At 62.5% G+C, this 17,114-nt stretch overlaps 4 pseudogenes; 2 read left to right on the top strand and 2 right to left on the bottom strand.

Annotated features, from left to right (window-relative positions):
- LOC138847838 (protein LYRIC pseudogene) overlaps window positions 1-17,114 on the top strand; it is a 408,551-nt pseudogene that overhangs the window by 208,840 nt on the left and 182,597 nt on the right.
- On the bottom strand, window positions 3,785-5,108 carry LOC138847839 (Y-box-binding protein 2 pseudogene; annotated as a pseudogene).
- LOC100358140 (endothelial differentiation-related factor 1 pseudogene) lies at window positions 5,196-7,021 on the bottom strand (annotated as a pseudogene).
- Window positions 7,693-9,828, top strand: LOC138847837 (beta-galactosidase-like; annotated as a pseudogene).

Here is a 17,114-nt window from a genome sequence, read left to right as displayed (position 1 = left end):
CCTTCACTGGCAACTGGGATCCTGAGGTCTGGCCCCCTTTCTGGCACCTGGGACCAGCGACACCTGGCCCCCTCCCTGGCACCCTGGATCCCCAACTCCTGACCTCCTCCCTGGCAACCAGGAACCTGACGCCCAGCCTCTTCCCTAGCACCCCAGACCCCCAATGCCCAGCCCCTTCTTTGGTACCTTGGAGCCCCATCGCCTGGCTTCTTCCTTGGCCCAGGAATCCCCAAAGCCTGCCCCTCCTTGACACCAGGGTCCCCTGACTACCGGCCTCCTTTCTGGCACTCAGGAACCCGATGCTCAGATTCTTCCCTGGCACCTGAACCCTGGACGCCCAGCTCCTCCCTGGCACCCGGGACCCCCGACACCCTCCCTGGCAACCTGACCCCTGCCACGTGGGCCTCTCTGTCACTCGGGACTTCTGACACCCGGCACCCTCCCTGGAACCCCAGATCGCCAACACCCAGCCCCATCCCTGATGCCCTTCCTCTTCCCTCGTACCCAGGACCCCCAACATCCGACCACCCCCTGTCACTCAGGACCCCTGACGCCCAGCCTCCTCCCTGGACCTGGGACCCCTGACGCCCGGCCCCTCTCTGTCACTCGGGACCCCAGACGCCCGACCCACTCCCTGGCACCCGGGACCCTTGACGTCTGGCCCCCTCATGGCATTTTGGACCCCGACGCTTGGCTCCCTCCTGGGCCCCGGGTTCCCCGACGCCTGGCCTCCACCTTAGCACCCTGGATCTTCGACGCCCAGCCCCTACCCTGTCACTACCCTACACCATCACTGACACCATGCCATCGCCAGACCCGACCGGCGGGGACCCGGGGGTCCTGGATGCTAGGGAGGGGCCGTCGTTGGGGTCCCGGGTGCCAGAGAAGTGGCTGGACATAGGGGAAGGGGTCGGGCGTGGGGGTCCCAGGTGTCAGGGAAAGGGTCAGGTGTCCAAGGCAGCTTCCAGCGGTTCTGCTATCCCCTCCGTCGGAACTCACCATGTCGAGGTCCTCAGCTCCTAGGTGCCAGGCGACCCCCAGTGTGCGAAAGTGGAGAGCACAGACCCCCACTGGGCTCTGGAGCTTCTAGGCAGCGCAGCCTTCTCCTGGGACCTCGCTCCACAGAGGAACTCTAGGGCCACTGTGACGTAAAGATCCCGCATGATGACATCACTGAGCCTGATTGGAAGGGGGCGCACACAGCGTCACAAAAGACGCAGCCAATCAGCATCCTCTAAGCCATGACTCCCTAACCGATTTGTGCTCCAAGTGAATCAGGAGAGGTGGGACGCAGCCCCCTCCCCTCCTCCTGGGCTGCTTGCCCCATGGTGCACCTGCCACCCGCTGGGGTCACCCCAGGGTCGCCCCGTGCTTCTTGCAGGTGGATCCTGGCTGCAGCTGCCGGTCACCTGCTTCAGGTGAGTTAAAATTCTGCTTCTTGGCTTAGGGACTTTCTCTTTGTCTTCGTATTTCTGCTCATTTTCCTGTTGGGTCATTTGTATCATGTTTTAATATTGATTTGACGAATGCCTAAAGGCATCACATGATTGAAGCCTTTTTCCCCCCTGTCAATATATGTTGTCCACTCTACTTACCGACCGTTAATATCTTCTATTTGTTTCTTGCCGGTGCTTGGTAAGCTAGTGGATTTTAAAAATATCGATCTTTCCTGATCTCTTTCAATTCATTTATCAGTTTTTGTTTTTAGTTGTTATGGATTCTCTCTAAATAAAGATCTCCAATATACTGAGATTTTATTGCTTGGAAATTGATCTTTACACCTTAGTTTTTCCTTTTGTTCTTTTTCCTCCTCCCCTGACTGCTCCTCTAGTAAGAAAGCTGCTGTGCAAGCTCCGCAGGTGTTCCAGTTTTCATTTTGGAAGAATCATGTTGTCTTTTTTTGTTAAATAAAATTTGTACTTGATGTTGAAAAAAAAAACAAAAACAGCCCAGGGTCAGGCGTTGGGGTCCAGGTGCCAGGGAGGGGGCTGGGCATCTGGGGTCCTGAGTGACAGGGAGGGGCCAGGTGTCAGGGGTCCCAGGTGCCAGGGAGGGAGTAGGATATTGGGGGTCCTGGGAACCAGGGAAGGGGCCGGTCGGCATGGGACCTAGGTGCCAGGGAGGAGGCTGGACATCCGGGGTCACAGGTGTCAAGAAGGGGGCCAGGCACTGGGGATCCTGGGGCCTGGAGGGTGCCAGGAGAAGGGAGTCCCAGGTACCAGGGTAGGGGCTGGGTGTCGGGGGCCCAGGGTACCATGGAGGAGGCTGGGCATCAGAAGTCTAGGGTGACAAGTAGGGGGCCAGGCGTCAGGCATCCCAGGGCCCAGGAAGGAGCTGGGTGTCGGGGGTCCGAGGTGCCAGGGAGCGGCCGGGTGTCTGGGGTACCAGGGAGGGGGCAGGGCGTTGGAGTCCTGAGTGACAGAGACTGGTCAGGCATCAGGGGGCCCATGTACCAGGAAGGAGGCCAGGCATCTGGGGTCCCGAGTGACAGGGAGGGGCCAGATAGGGGGTCTTGGGTACCAGGGAAGGGGCTGGGCATCAGGGAAGAGGACAGGTGTTGGGGATCTGGGATGCCATTGAGGGGGCCAGAAGTCAAGATTCCCAAGTGACAGGGAAGGCCGGGTATTGTGGGTCACCGGTGCCAGGGAGGGGGTCGGGGGTGCCAGGTGCCAGGAGGAGATGGGCCTCCAGGGTCCCAGGTACCATGGAGAAGCCAGGCATTGGGGTCCCGGGTGCCAGGGAGGAGGCCAGGCGTCAGGGGTTCTTGGTATCAAGGAGGGGGCTAGGAGTCCAGGATCCTGGGTCCCAGGAGGGAGCTGGGCAATGGGGTTCCCAGGTACCAGGGTAGGGGCTCAGCGTCAGGGGTCTGGGGTGCCAGAGAGGTGGCCAGGCATCTGGAGTCCTGGTTGCTGGGGAGTGGGCCGGGTGTCAGGGAGGGGCCTGGGCATTGGGGAAGGGGCCAGACTTCTGGGGTCCGGGGTGCAAGGGAGGGTGCTAGGTTTCAGGGGTCCTGGGTGGCTGGGAATGGGCCAGGCAGGAGGGTTCCTGGGTGCCAGGAAGGTGGTGGTGGGGGTTCTGGGTGCAAGGGAGGAGGCCAGGCATCCAGGGTCATGAGTGTCAAGGAGGGGGCCTGGCATCAGGATTCAGGGGCCCAGGAAGGAGCCTCGGGTCGGGGATCCAGGGTGCCAAGGAGGGGGTCTGTCAACAGGGAATCCGGGGCCCAGGACGGAGCCGGGCAATTGGGGTTCCCGGTACAGGGTAGGTGCTGGGCGTCTGGGGTCCAGGGTGCCAGGAAGGAAGCTGGCGTCAGGGGTCCCTGGTACCAGGGAGGAGGCTGAGCGTCAAGGGTCCCGAGTGATAGGGAGGGGCCGGACTTTGAGGGTCTTGGGTACCAGGGAAGGGGCTGGGCATCTGGGAAGGGGCCAGGTGTCAGGGATCTGGAGTGCCATGGTGGGGGCAGGACATTGGGAGTTCCGAGTGACAGTAAGGGCCGGGCATTGGGGGTCACGGGTGCCAGGGAGGATATAGGGGTCCCAGGTGCCAGGGAGGAGCTGGGTGTCCAGGGCCACGGGTGCCAGGGAGGAGGCCAGGCATCAGGGGTTCCTGGTGTCAAGGAGGGGGCTAGGAGTCTGGGATCCCGAGGCCCAGGAGGGAGCCGGGCAATGGGGGTCCTAGGTACCATGGAAGGGGTTGGGCGCTGGGGTTCAGGGATGCCACAGAGGATACCTGGCCTCGGGGGTCCGGGGTGCCAAGGAGGGGTCCAGATGTCAGGATCCCAGGTACCAGGGAGGGGGCCGGGTGTCTGGGGTCCGGGTGCCAGGGGCAGCACAGACAGTGGCTGATTATGGTCCCTGCTCAGCCCCAGAGCTGGAGCTGGGCCAAGTCCTAGGGCTTCCCCAGTGTGGATGGAGCCGATGTTTTGATGTCATGGATTATGGGAAAGGGGGGGTGCTGGATAGGGTACAAGTCAGTTGGAAAAACTGGCAGATACCAGATGGTGGCTGGGTGTCCTGAGTTGGAAGCACTCCAGCATGGTGGGGGGGGATCCCCACTGTTGATGGGGGCTGAGGTCTCTGGGGCAGTGGGCTGCCGAGGGCTAGGGGGCTGCTGCCATCGCAGCTGGAAGTAGGGGCGGTTTCGTGGGTGCTGGGGTTCAGGCCAGGAGCCATCAGTGGGGCCTTGGCTGGGCTTGGTCTCCCCATCCCCACCTTCTGTGCTAGGCTGCTGGGGTGGCCTCAGGCGGAAGGGCCTGTGATATCTGGGCTGGAAACTGGGTGGGGGCACCCGCTCATCACCCTGCTGTTGGTCCCCCTCCAACAGGGCTGTGTCTTTGGGCTCCACCCCATCAGTGCCCTCTATGGGCTGCTGCTGGTTGGGGGACGAGGACCTCGCACAACCCGCAGTCGGTAGAAAAAGGGTGGTGGGCGCTGTCGCCTGGGCCGCTGCCCAGTCTTCAGCCCGCTCTCCTACACTGCCGGGTTCTGTCCCGCCGGGGGCACCTCTGCCACCATGGGCAGCGGGGCAGCTGGGCGAGGCCGGGGGATGAAGCGGCGGAACCTGCGTCGATTGGGGGCGTAGCGGCTGCCCTTCACTGGCACACACACACACACACACACACCCCGACTCAGTTACATTAGCAGCTTCTGCGCCCTTCTCTCCGACACTGAACTCCACGGTCTCCCCATCTCCAGCGCTGCGCAGAAACTTCCTGGGGTTGCTTCTTTTAATAGCTCTCTGGTGCACAAAGACATCCTCCTTGGTGTCATTCCTGTTGATGAATCCGTAACCATTCCGGACGTCGAACCATTTGACAGTGCCAGGACCTGAACTGCCAGCACCCGCTTGTCCACCTGACTCTGGGCCGGGGGCGCGGGAGTCCCCAAGGCTGCCGTCGCTGGGTTGCCAGGAGTGCGAGGGCCTGGCGCCGAGGGGATCCCAGCAGCTGGGCCAGAGGCGACTCCGCCCTCCCCGCCGCCTGCCCCGCCGCCTGCTTTCTGCGGCTCCCCCGCGGGCACCCGTACCACCAGGGCTACCACCCCTGCTGCCGTCGCGGGCACTGTCGCCGCGGGGGCCGCTGTCGCCACAGCTGCGGCCTCCTCCTAGCTCATCCCGCTGGGTGCAGTACTGGCCTCCGCCGCCGCCGCCGCCGCCACCGCCCCGACCCCTCCCCGCTGCTCGCGAACCCGCCGCCCCGCTAGGTCTTCATGCCCTGAGCCTCTCCCGCACGCCGGTAGCTGGCCCAGATCCAAGGCCAATCACAGCCCGCTGCAGTGGTGCGCGGAGGCCCTGCCTCCTGGCCACCAGCCAATCCTAGCCCAGCAGCCCCTGGCGCGCACGCCGGCCCCGCCTCCCGGACTTCGCACCCATCGTGCTGGGCGTGGCCATGCAGCAGGGCAAGATCATCCTCACTGCCACCTTCCCCACCAGCATGCCTGTCTCCCAGGTGCTGCCGCCCACCCCGGGCCTGGCCCTGCCTGTGAAATTGGAGGCCGCCATCCCTGTGCCCAAAGATACCCTCCCTGCCCAGCCGCCGCCCCCCGTTGCTACTCCGCCCTTCGCCGCGGACTCCTCCAGCCTTGCACAATTTCCCAGCGCCCCCGCCCGAGATGCTGCTGCTGTGCCCGGCAGCCGTGCCCCTCTGGCCCCCGGGACTGGAACTGAGCACAGGCGCAGAGCGGCTGCTGGATGCGGAAAAGGCGCTGGGGGCGCAGGCCCCCCAGACCGTGCTGTGGCTGACAGACCCCGATCCCGACGGCCTGCTCCTGGGAGCCCCGGCGAGGAGCGAGGTGGACCAGGGACTGGAGGCCGAGGTCAAGGTCCTGACCCAGCTGCAGTTGGTGCCCGTGGAGGAGCCCTTGGAACTGTGACCCACACGGCCCCTGGCTGCTCCTGACTGGTGCCCCCGGCGCAGGGCCTCAGGAACACAGCTGCTGTCCCCCAGCCCAGCTGACCTTCGCCAGCCCCGGAGGTGCCTGGGGACCTGCCCCCTGCTCTGCCCCACACGGCTTGGGGCCTTGGGGTCCCCTTTGGGGTGCCGCCCCTGCACCTGGTACTAGCTGCATGCTGGACTTCCAAGCCCGCCAGCCTCCCCTGCCCCCGACACTATCAATAGCTCCTCTGACACCCAGCGCCCTCAGAGTGGCCTGGAACCCGAGGGTGGCCCCGAGACAGACAGACCCAGCCCTTCCTGCAGGGGTGGGGGGGCGCACCCTCCAGGGCCCTCTCCATCACCTGTAGCACCAGACCAATGATCCCCTCGCCTGGCCCGGCCCGGGACAGCCCTAGCCCTCGTCTAGTTTGTATCGTATCCTAAATCTTTTATTTTTCCAGGACGTGTTATGCTTGCCTTTCAGTTAAAATAAAGTCAACAGCAGAAATAAAGAAAAAAAAAACAGTCTCAGAGACTTTTTTTTTCTTTGCAAGGTTTGTTCTTGTTTGACAGCAGGTGTGGGTGGAGGAGGCCCCTGGGCACGGGCGCAGGTGCGGGCGCAGCCGGTCGGTGGTCAGTGCAGCGGTCAGGCAGCCAGAGGAGGCTCAGCTGCATGCACTGATTTTGAGGCTTTGTGCTCACTTCGCCCTTGGGCCCTTCTCGATGGGCTTTCCAATGTCCTTGCCCCGAGCTTGAGGCCGATGGCCCGCTTGCTCTTGCCCAGCACCTGGTTGTTAGGGATGGCCCGGCCACTCTCGTAGTCTGTAATGACCTGCGGCTTCTCAGTGATTTTCATGGGCAAGTCCTTCTGCGTCAGCCCCTTGCTCTGCCGGCCCTGCTGGATGACCTTGCCCACTTCTAGGGTCACCCGGTCGTGGTGCAGCTCCTCCGTTTCCCGGTCCAGTTTGGCCATGTTCTTGGTGATCAAGTGCTGTTTATTCTGGCCGGTGGCCCATTTCTTAGCTGTCTCCATGTCATCTCCTCATTGCTGAGCAGCTAGCACAGTCTGCTTGGACTTGGCCTGCGCGGCCGTGGGGCACGTCTTGCGCAGCACGTCACAGTGTCCCAGTCGCTATCAGCTCTGCGGCGACTCGAGACCTGGCGCCTGTGTGTGTGTGTGTGTGTGTGTTTCAGCAAGCTTAATACATTCAAGATTATTTACTAGAACAAAATTAAGAGTCTCTCCAGGAAGCCAAAGCTGGGGAGCAAGAGGATCATGTCTGGCCATGACAGCGAAGCTTGTGCTTGAAGGAGGCCATGCCCGCGTCATGCCACAGCCCGGACAGCCTTGGTGGCGGGCAGGGGCCTGAGGTGAGTCCATCACAGCCGGTCCTCACCACCGACGCCAGCGCCCCAGGGTCCCCAGGAGGGGCCTCCCTCCCTCCAGAACTCCAGCGGCCCCGCCCAGCATGAGCCACCTGCCCTGGGCTCCTGCGGCCAGCCAGGACAAGACTGAACTGCAGGCCTGGGAGGATTCCTTACCCACGGGACAAGAGGCAGCCCCCACCCCACCCCACCCCATGAGTAATAAATAAAAGCGGGGCTGTGGGCCGCAGTGGGGGCCTGGATGCACACTCACAGGTGCCTGGCAGGGCCCTGAGGCCGGTGAGCCAGAAGCAGGAATGTGGAAAAATGCAGGGCCGAGACACTGACGACGGTGACGCTTCTCGAGATGACAGTCAGCGCCCCGTAGGCACGGGGGCCCGGCCACCACTAATGGGATCAAACGCTGACACCGTTTGATCAAAGGATTCCCAGGAACGTGCCTAGGGCAGAGGAAAGTCGAACGCTTATCCAGAACCAAAGTTGGAGGTGGTCAAGTATTTGGAGCACAGCTGCTGAGAGCAATTTCACTTCAATTGGAGTATGCACTGCTTCCTCTCCACCTGGGCTGTGATTCCCTGGCCCAGGTGGGGTTTTTTTTTGTTTTTGTTTTTGTTTTTGTTTTGTTTTGTTTTGTTTTTTAGACAAAGCTTTCTTGTCCTGGAGCCATGGAGGAGCCTGGGAGCACTTCCCAGAGGACATTCGAGATCCACTACTGCCGGGACCGTTTCCTCAAGGATGGCCAGCCCTTCCGCTACATCTCGGGGAGCATCCACTACTTCCGCGTGCCCAGCTTCCACTGGAAGGACCGGCAGCTGAAGATGAAGATGGCGGGACTGAACGCCATCCAGGCGGGGGTCTCCCTGCTTGGCTGTTAGAGCAAGAGTCCATCGTTCTCCGCTCTTCTGACCCAGATTACCTCGTGGCTGTGGACAAGTGGCCGGGCGTCCTTCTGCCCAAGAGGAAGCCTCTGCTCTATCAGAGTGGAGGGCCGAGTATACCTGTGCAGGTTGAAAATGAATATGGCAGCTACTTCTCCCGTGACTATGACTACCTGCGTTTCCTGCAGAAGCACTTCCACTACTACCTGGATGACAACGTGCTTCTGTTCACCACCGACGGTGCACAGAAGTCCCTGCAGTGTGGGGTGCTGCAGGGCCTCTATGCCACAGTGGACTTTGGTGTAGGTGACAACATCAAAGATGCCTTCCAAATCCAGAGGAATAGTGAGCCCAGAGGACCCTTGGTCAATTCTTAATTCTATACTGGCTGGTTAGACCACTGGGGTGAACAGCACTGGACAGTCCAGAGTGAAGCAGTGGCTTCCGTCCTCTGACATCCTTGCCAGGGGAGCAAATGTGAACATGTACATGTTTATAGGTGGGACCCATTTTGCCTATTGGAACGGGGCCAACACGCCCTATGCATCACAGCTCACCAGCTAGACTATGACGCCCCCTGAGTGAGGCAGAGGACCTCACCAAGAAGTATTTTGCTCTGCAGAAGGTTATCGGGAAGTTTGCAGCATTACCAGAAGGTCCCATTCCTCCATCCACACCAAAGTTTGCATATGGAACAGTCCCGCTGAAAAAGTGAAGGGCAGTGGATGCAGCTCTGGATGTCCTGTGTCCCTCCAGGCCCATCAACAGTGTTTATCCCCTGATGTGTACCCAGGTGAAACAGTACTTTGGCTTTGTGCTGTACCGGACAACACTGCCTCGGGACTGCAGCAACCCTACACCCCTCTCTTCACCCCTCAATGGAGTCCACGACCGGGCCTGAGTCGCTGTGGATGGGATTCTGCAGGGAGTGCTGGGGCGAAACCACGTGCTCACGGTGAGCATACAAGGGAAGGCTGGAGCCAGGCTGGACCTCCTGGTGGAGAACATGGGGCACGTGCACTACCGCAAAGCCATCAACGACTTTAAGGGCTTGATTTCCAACTTGACCCTGGGTTCCTGCATCCTCACAAACTGGACCATCTTCCCCCTGGACACCGAGAGGGCAGTGAGCAGCCTCCTGGGTACTGGGGTGGCCGCCAGAAGGACGCCAGTGCCTGCAGCTCCCAGAACTACACGCTGCCAGCCCTTTACACTGGGAACTTCTCCATCCCCAGTGGGGTCCCGTCCCTGCCCTGGGACGCCTTTATCAAGTTTCCCAGGTGGACCAAGGGTCAGGTGTGGGTCAACGGCTTCAACCTCGGCCACTACTGGCCAGCATGCGGGGCCCAGGTGACCTTGTTTGTGCCAAAGCACCTCCTCAGCACCTCGACCCCCAACACCATCACGGTGCTGGAGCTGGAGCGCGCACCCTGCAGCGAGCATGGCCAGGGCGCCATGGAGCTCATGGACAGGCCCATTCACAATACCACCGCCTCTCGGGGCCTGATGAGACCCACAGTGTTCAAGTCACAACTAGAGCCTTAGGAGACTGAAGGCTGTGCACGGTGGGGTCCAGCACCCCCACATCCCAGATAAGAAAACCCCGTCAGGTCTACACCTGCCAGAGAAGTCCACTATAAAGTGAATCTGGTTCCCAGCGTGGGTCTTCCTGGTGCTGAGACAGCCCCAGGCATGGGAGGCAGCTGACAGCACAGGCTGCTGTGCAAGCTCTGCAGGTGTTCCAGTTTTTATTTTGGAAGCATCATGTTGTCTTTTTTGTTAAATAAAATTTGAACTTGGAAAATGAAAAAAAAAAGTCCCGGGGTCAGGCGTCAGGGGTCCTGGGTGCCCGGGAGGGGGCTGTGCATCATGGAAGGGGCCGGGCATCAAGTGTCCGGGGTGCCAGGGAGGGGGCCAGGTGTCGGGGGTCCTGGGTGCCAGGGAGGGGGCAGGACGTTGGGGGTCCTGGGTGCCAAAAAAGGGGCCGGGCAGCAGGAGACCTAGGTGCCAGGGAGGAGGTCGGACACCCTGGGCCCCAGGCATCAGGGATCCTGGGGCCCAGGAGGGAGTTGGGAGAAGGGGGTCTCGGGTATCAGGGTAGGGGCTGGGCATCGGGGACCCAGGGTTCCAGGGAGGAGGCTGGGGGCCAGAGGTCTTGGGTGACAAGGAGGGAGCCAGGAATCGGGGGTCCGGGTTGCCAGGGAAGGGGCCAGGCATCAGGGGTCCTGGGTGCCAGGGAAAGGGCCAGGCATCAGGGGTCCTGGGTGCCAGGGAAAGGGCCAGGCATCAGGGGTCCCGGGTGCCAGGGAGGGGGCCAGGTGGCTGGGGTCCCGAGTGACTGTGAGGGGCTGGACTTTGGGAGTCCTGGGTACCAGGGAAGCAGCTGGGCATTGGGGAAGGGGCTGGGTGTTGTGGATCTGGGATGCCAGGTAGGGGGCCGGGCATCAGAGGTCCCCTGTACCAGGGAGGGGCCAGGTGGCTGGGATCCCCAGTGACAGAGAGTGGCCAGGTGTCAGGGGTCCCCTGTACCAGGGAGGAGGCTGGGCGTCAGGGGTCCCGAGTGACAGGGAGGGGCTGGACGTTGGGGGTCCTGGTACCAGGCAAGGGGCTGGGAATCAGGGAAGAGGTCAGGTGTTGGGGATCCAGGATGCCATTGAGGGGGGCGGAAGTCAGGAGTCCCAAGTGACAGGGAGGGCCGGGCATCAGGGGTCACAGGTGCCAGGGAGTGGGTTGGGGATCCTGGGTGCCAGGGAGGAGCTGGGCGTCCATGGTCCCTGGTGCCAGGAAAGAGGCCAGGGAGGTGGCCAGCGTCTGGGGTGCCAGGTGCCAGGGAGGGAGCCGGGCATCAGGGGTCTCGGGATCCCGGGAGGGGGCTGGGCGTCGGGGAAGGAGCCAGGCCTCTGGGGTCTGGGGTGTGAGGGAGCATGCTGGGTGTTGGGGATCCTGGGTGCAAGGGAAGGGGCTGGGCGGCAGGGGTCCTGGGTGCTAGGGAGGGGCCCAGGTGGAGGAGATCCTGGGTAAGGGAGGAGGCCAGACATCTGGGGTCATGGGTGTCAAGGAGGGGGCCCAGCATCGGGATCCAGGGGCCCAGGAAGGAGCCTCAGGTCGGGGGTCTGGGGTGCCCAGGTGGGGGCCAGGCGTTGGGGGTCCCTGGTGGCAGGGAGGGCACCGTGCATCAGGGGTCCCGGGTAGCAGGGAAGGTGCTGGGCATCTGGGGTCCCGAGTGACAGAGAGGGGCCAGGCATCAGGGGTCCTGGGTACCAGGGTGGAGGCCTGGCAACAGGGGTCACGAGAGACAGGGAGGGGCCAGACATCCAGGGTCCTGGGTCACAGGGAAGGGGCTGGGCGTCGGGGAAGGGGCAGGGTGTTGGGGATCCGCGGTTCCAGGGAGGGTGCTGGATGTCAGGAGTCCCGAGTGACAGGGAGGGCCAGGTGTCTGGGGTCACAGGTGCCAGAGAGGGGGCCAGGCATCGAGGATCCTGGGTGTCAAGTAGGGGGCCAAGCTTTGGGGATCCCAGGGCCCAGGAGGGAGCCAGGTGTTGGGGGTTCCAGGTACCAGGGTAGGGGCTGGGCATCGGGGGTCTGGGGTGCCAGGGAGGAGGCCTGGCTTCAGGCATCCAGGGTGTCAAGGAGGGGGCCAGGCATCCTGGATCCCAGGGCCCAGGAGAGAGCCATTAATTGGGGGTCCAGGGTGCCAGGGTGGGGGCCAAGCATGGAGATTCCCAGGTGCCAGGTAGGGGTTCGAGAGTCCCGGGTGCCAGGGAGGAGCTGGGCGTCTGGGTTCCTGGGTGCCAGGGAAGAGGCCCGGCATCATTGGTCCTGGGAGTCAAGGAGGGGGCCAGGCGTCCAGGATCGGGAGCCCGGTGTTGGGGGTCCAGGGTGTCAGGGAGGGGGCCAGGCTTCAGTCCCAAGTGCCAGGGATGGAACCGGTGTCAGGGGTCCCGGGTAGCAGGGATGGGGCTGGGCATCTGGGGTCCCGAGTGACAGAGAGGGGCTGGGTGTCAGGGGTCCCAGGTACCAGGGTGAAGGCCTGGCATCAGGGGTCCTGAGTGACAAGGAGGGGTCAGAGGTCCAGGTCCTGGGTAACAGGGAAGGGGCAGGGCATTGGGGAAGGGGCCGGGTGTGGGGGATCTGGGGTGCCAGGGAGGGCAGGACGCCGGGAGTCCCAAGTGACAAGGCCCGAGCATCGTGGGTCACTGTTGCCAGGGAGGGGGTTGGGGTCTCTCATGCTAGGGAGGAACTGGGTGTCCTGAGTCCTGGGTGCCAGGGAAGGGGCCGGGCATCACGGGTCCCTGGTACCAGGGAAGGGGCCAGGTGTCTGGCGTCCCAAGTGACAGGCAAGGGCCGGCCATTGGGTGTCACAGTTGCCAGGGAGGTGGTCGGGGTCCCGGGTGCCAGGGAGGGGTCGGGCGTTGGAGTCCAGGTGCCAGGGACGGGGCCAGATGTCGAGGGTCCTGGGTGCCTTTGAAGGGGCCAGGCTGCAGGGTTCCTGTGTGCCAGGGAGGAGGCCAGACATCGGGGGTCACGGGTTTCAAGGAGGGGGCTAGGCATAGGGGATACCAGGGTCCAGGAGGGAGCTGGGCATCGGGGGTTCTGGGTGCCAGAGCGGGGCAAGGCGTTGGGGATCACGGGGCCCAGGAGGGAGCCGGGCGATGGGGGTCCCAGGTACCAGGTTGTGGCCGGGCAAAGGGGGTCCTGGATTCCAGGGAAGGGCTGTCCTCGGGGGTCCCGGGTGCCAGAGAAGTGGCTGGGCGTCAGGGAAGGGGCCGGACGTCCGGGGTCCCGGGTGTCAGGGAAGGGGTCAGGGGTCCCAGGCAGCTTCCACCGGTTCTGCTTTCCCCCTGTGGGGACTCACCAAGTTGAAGTCCTCAGCTCTTAGGTGCCAGGCGACCCCCAGCGTGCGAACGTGGAGAGCACAGACCCCCACTGGGCTCTGGAGCTTCTAGGCAGAGCAGCCCTCTCCTGGGACCTCGCTCCACAGAGGAACTCTAAGACCACTGTGGCGTCAAGATCCCGCGTGATGACATCACTGTGCCTGATTGGACGGGGGCGCACACAGCGTCACAAAAGACGCAGCCAATCAGCATCCTCCAAGGCGTGGCTCCCTAACAGGTTTGTGCTCCAAGTGAATCAGGAGAGGTGGGACGCAGCCCCCTCCCCTCCTCCTGGGCTGCTTGCTCCATGGTGCACCTGCCACCCGCTGGGGTCGCCTTGGGATTGCCCAGTGCTTCTTGCAGGTGGATCCTGGCTGCAGCTGCCGGTCACCTGCTTCAGGTGAGTTAAAATTCTGCTTCTTGGCTTAGGGGCTTTCTCTTTGTCTTCGTATTTCTGCTCATTTTTCTGTTGGGCCATTTGTATCATGTTTTAATATTGATTTGAAGAATGCTTAAAGGCATCACATAATTGAAGCCTTTTTTTCTCTCCTGTCAATATATGTTTTCCACTCTGCCTACTGACCTTTAATATCTTCTATTTGTTTCTTGCCGGTGCTTGGTAATCTAGTGGATTTTAAAAATATCGATCTTTCCTGAAATCTCATTCAATTCATTTTTCAGTTTTTACTTTTAGATGTTATGGATTCTCTCTAAATAAAGATCTCCAATATACTGAGCTTTTATTGCTTAGAAATTGATCTTTACACCTTAGTTTTTCCTTTTGTTCTTTTTCCTCCTCCCCTGACTGCTCCTCTAGTAAGAAGGCTGCAGTGCAAGCTCCACAGGTGTTCCAGTTTTTATTCTGGAAGAATCACATTGTCTTTTTTTGTTAAATAAAATTTGTACTTGGATGTTGAAAAAAAAAAAAAACAAAAACACCCCAGTGTCAGGCGTTGGGGTATGGGTGCCAGGGAGGGGGCTGGGTGTCTGGGGTCCCAAATGACAGGGAGGGGCCAGGTGTCGGGGGTCCTGGGTGCCCGGGAGGGGGCTGGGTGTCAGGGGAGGGACAGGGTCTCAAGGGTCCGGGGTGCCAGGGAGGGGGCCAGGTGTCGGGGGTCCCAGGTGCCAAGGGGGGGTTGGACGTTGAGGGTCCTGGGAACCAGGGAAGGGGCCAGTCGGCAGGGGACCTAGGTGCCAGGGAGGAGGCTGGACATCCGGGGTCACAGGTGTCAAGAAGGGGGCCAGGTGTCGGGGATCCTGGGGCCCGGAGGGTGCCAGGAGAAGTGGGTCCCAGGTACTAGGGTTGGGGCTGGGCGTCGGGGGCCCAGGGTGCCAGGGAGGGGGCTGGGCGGCTGGAGTCCAGAGTGACAGAGAGGGGCTGGGCGTCAGGGGTCCCATGTACCAGGGAGGAGGCCAGGCATCAGGGGTCCTGAGTGACAGGGAGGGGCCGTGTGTCTGCAGTCCTAAATGACAGAGAGGTGCCAACGTCGAGAGTCCAGGGTGCCTGGGATGGGGCCAGGCATTGGGGGTGCATGCTGCCTGGGAGGGGTCCAGGTGTCAGGGGTCCGGGTGCCAGGGAGGGGGCCTGCTGTCGGGGATCCTGGGGCCCAGGATGGAGCTGGGTGAAGAGGGTCCCGGATACCAGGGTAGGGGCTGGGCATAGGGGGTCCAGGGTGCCAAGGAGGAGCTGGGTGTCAGCAGTTCTGGGTGTCAAGGAGGGAGCCAGGTGTTGGGTATCCTGAGTCCCAGGAGGGAGCCAGGCATCGGGGGTCTGGGGTTCCAGGGAGGAGCTTGCCATCCAGGGTCCCTGGTGCCATGGATAGGCCAGACGTCGGGGTCCCGGGTGCCAGGGAGGAGGCCAGGCATCAGGGGTTCCTGCTGTCAAGAAGGGGGCCAGGAGTCCTGGTTCCCTGGTCCCAGGAGGGAGCCGGGAAATGGGGGTCCCAGGTACCAGGGTAGGGGCTCAGCTTTGGGGGTCTGGGGTGCCAGGGAGGGGCCCAGTCATCTTTGGTCAGGTGTGCCAGGGAGGTGGCCATGCGTCTGGAGTCCTGGGAGCCAGGGAGTGGGCCAGGTGTCAGAGGACCCGGGTGCTCTGGAGGGGGCTGGGCGTCGGGGAAGGGGCCAGGCCTTTGGGGTCCAGGCTGCGAGGGAGGGTGCCAGTTGTTGGGGGTCATGGGTGGCAGGGAAGGGGCTGGGCAGGAGGGTTCATGGGTGCCAGGGAGGGGCCCAGGTGGCGAGGATCCTGGGTGCAAGGGAGGAGGCCAGACATCCGGGGTCATGGGTGTCAAGGAGGGGGCCCAGCATTGGGATCCAGGGGCCCAGGAAGGAGCCTCAGGTCGGGGGTCCAGGGTGCCAGGTAGGGGGCCTGTCATCAGAGAATCCGGGGCCCAGGACGGAGCCGGGCAATTGGGGTTCTGGGTACAGGGTAGGTGCTGGGTGTCTGGTGTCCAGGGTACTAGGGAGGAAGCCGGCGTCAGGGGTCCCAGGTACCAGGGAGGAGGCCGAGCATCAAGGGTCCCGAGTGACAGGGAGGGGCTGGACTTTGAGGGTCTTGGGTACCAGGGAAGGGGCTGGGCGTTTGGGAAGGGGCCAGATGTTGGGGATCCAGAGTGCCATGGCGGGGTCAGACGTTGGGAGTCCCGTTGACAGGAATGGCCAGGCGTTGGGGGTCACGGGTGCCAGGAAGGATATAGGGGTTCTGGGTGCCAGGGAAGAGCTGGGTGTCCAGGGCCACGGGTGCCAGGAAAGTGGCCGGGCATCAGGATCCTGGGTACCAGGGAAGAGGCTGGGTGTCAGGGGTTCCTTGTGTCAAGGAGGGGGCCAGGAGTCTGGGATCCCGAGGCCCAGTAGGGAGCCGGGCGATGGGGTTCCTAGGTACCATGCAAGGGGTTGGGCATTGGGGGTCTGGGGTGCCACAGAGGATACCGGGCTTCAGGGGTCTGGGGTGCCAAGGAGGGTATAGGCAGCAGGTGTCCCGGGTGTCAAGGAAGGGGCCCGACATTGGGATCCCGGATGTCCGGGAAGGGGCCGGTCATCAGGGGTCCCAGGTACCATGGATGTGGGCCGGGTGTCTGGGGTCCCAAGTGACAGGGAGAGGCCAGGCGTCGGGTGTCACGGGTGCCAGGGAGGTAGTTGGGGTCCTGGGTGCAAGGGAGGGGTAGGGCGTTGGGGGCCGGGTGCCAGGTTGGGGCCAAGATCGAGGGTCCTGTGTGCCAGGGAAGAGGTTGGACATCAGGGTTCTGGGTACCAGGAAGGGGCAGGTGTCTGGGGTCCCGAGTGACAGAGAGGGGTGGCCGTCTGGGGTCCTGGGACATGGGAGGGGGCCAGACATCGGGTTCATGGGTGCCAGGGAAGGGGCCGGGCATCAGGGGTCCCAGATACCATGGATGTGGGCCGGGTGTCTGGGGTCCCAAGTGACAGGAAGGGACAGGACATCCGCTGTCACGGTTGCCAGGGAGGTGGACGGGGGTCCCAGGTGCCAGGGAGGGGTCGGGTGGTGGGGTCCTGGTGCTAGGGAGGGGCTGGGATCGAGGGTCCTGGGTGCCAGGGAAGAGGCTGGGTGTTGGGGTCCCGGTTGCCAGGGAGGAGGCCGGGAGTCAGGGGTCCCGGGTGTCAAGGAGGGGGCCAAGCTTTAGGGATCCCGGGGCCCAGGAAGCCAGACAATGGGGCTCCCAGGTACCAGGAAAGGGGCTGGGCGTTGGGGGTCTGGGATGCCAGAGAGGGGCCAGGCGTCGGGGGTCCAGGGTGCCAGAGAGGGGACCAGATGTCAGGATCCTGGGTGCCAGGGAAGGGGCCGAACATCAGGGGTCCCAGGTACCAGGGAGGGGGCCATATGTCTGGGGTCCAGGTGCCAGGGGCAGCACAGACAGTGGCTGATTATGGTCCCTGCTAAGCCCCAGAGCTGGAGCTGGGCCAAGTCCTAGGGTATCCCCAGCGTAGTCTTTCTTCTGTTGTCCCAGCTCTTTCTTTGTTGTTGTTGTTGTTGTTGTTGCCTGTTTTTGTTTTTACTGGAGACTCAGGTGGCACATGACAGTTCATAGAACTGAAGGCATCCAGCTGAGGATGGAATCGGATGTCAGCAGGTGCGGATGGAACAGAGGAGGAGGA

The sequence above is a fragment of the Oryctolagus cuniculus genome (assembly GCF_964237555.1).
Source record: "Oryctolagus cuniculus chromosome 17 unlocalized genomic scaffold, mOryCun1.1 SUPER_17_unloc_1, whole genome shotgun sequence".
NCBI classification, from domain to species: Eukaryota; Metazoa; Chordata; class Mammalia; order Lagomorpha; family Leporidae; genus Oryctolagus; species Oryctolagus cuniculus.
This window is presented reverse-complemented; position numbering and strand designations above follow the sequence as displayed.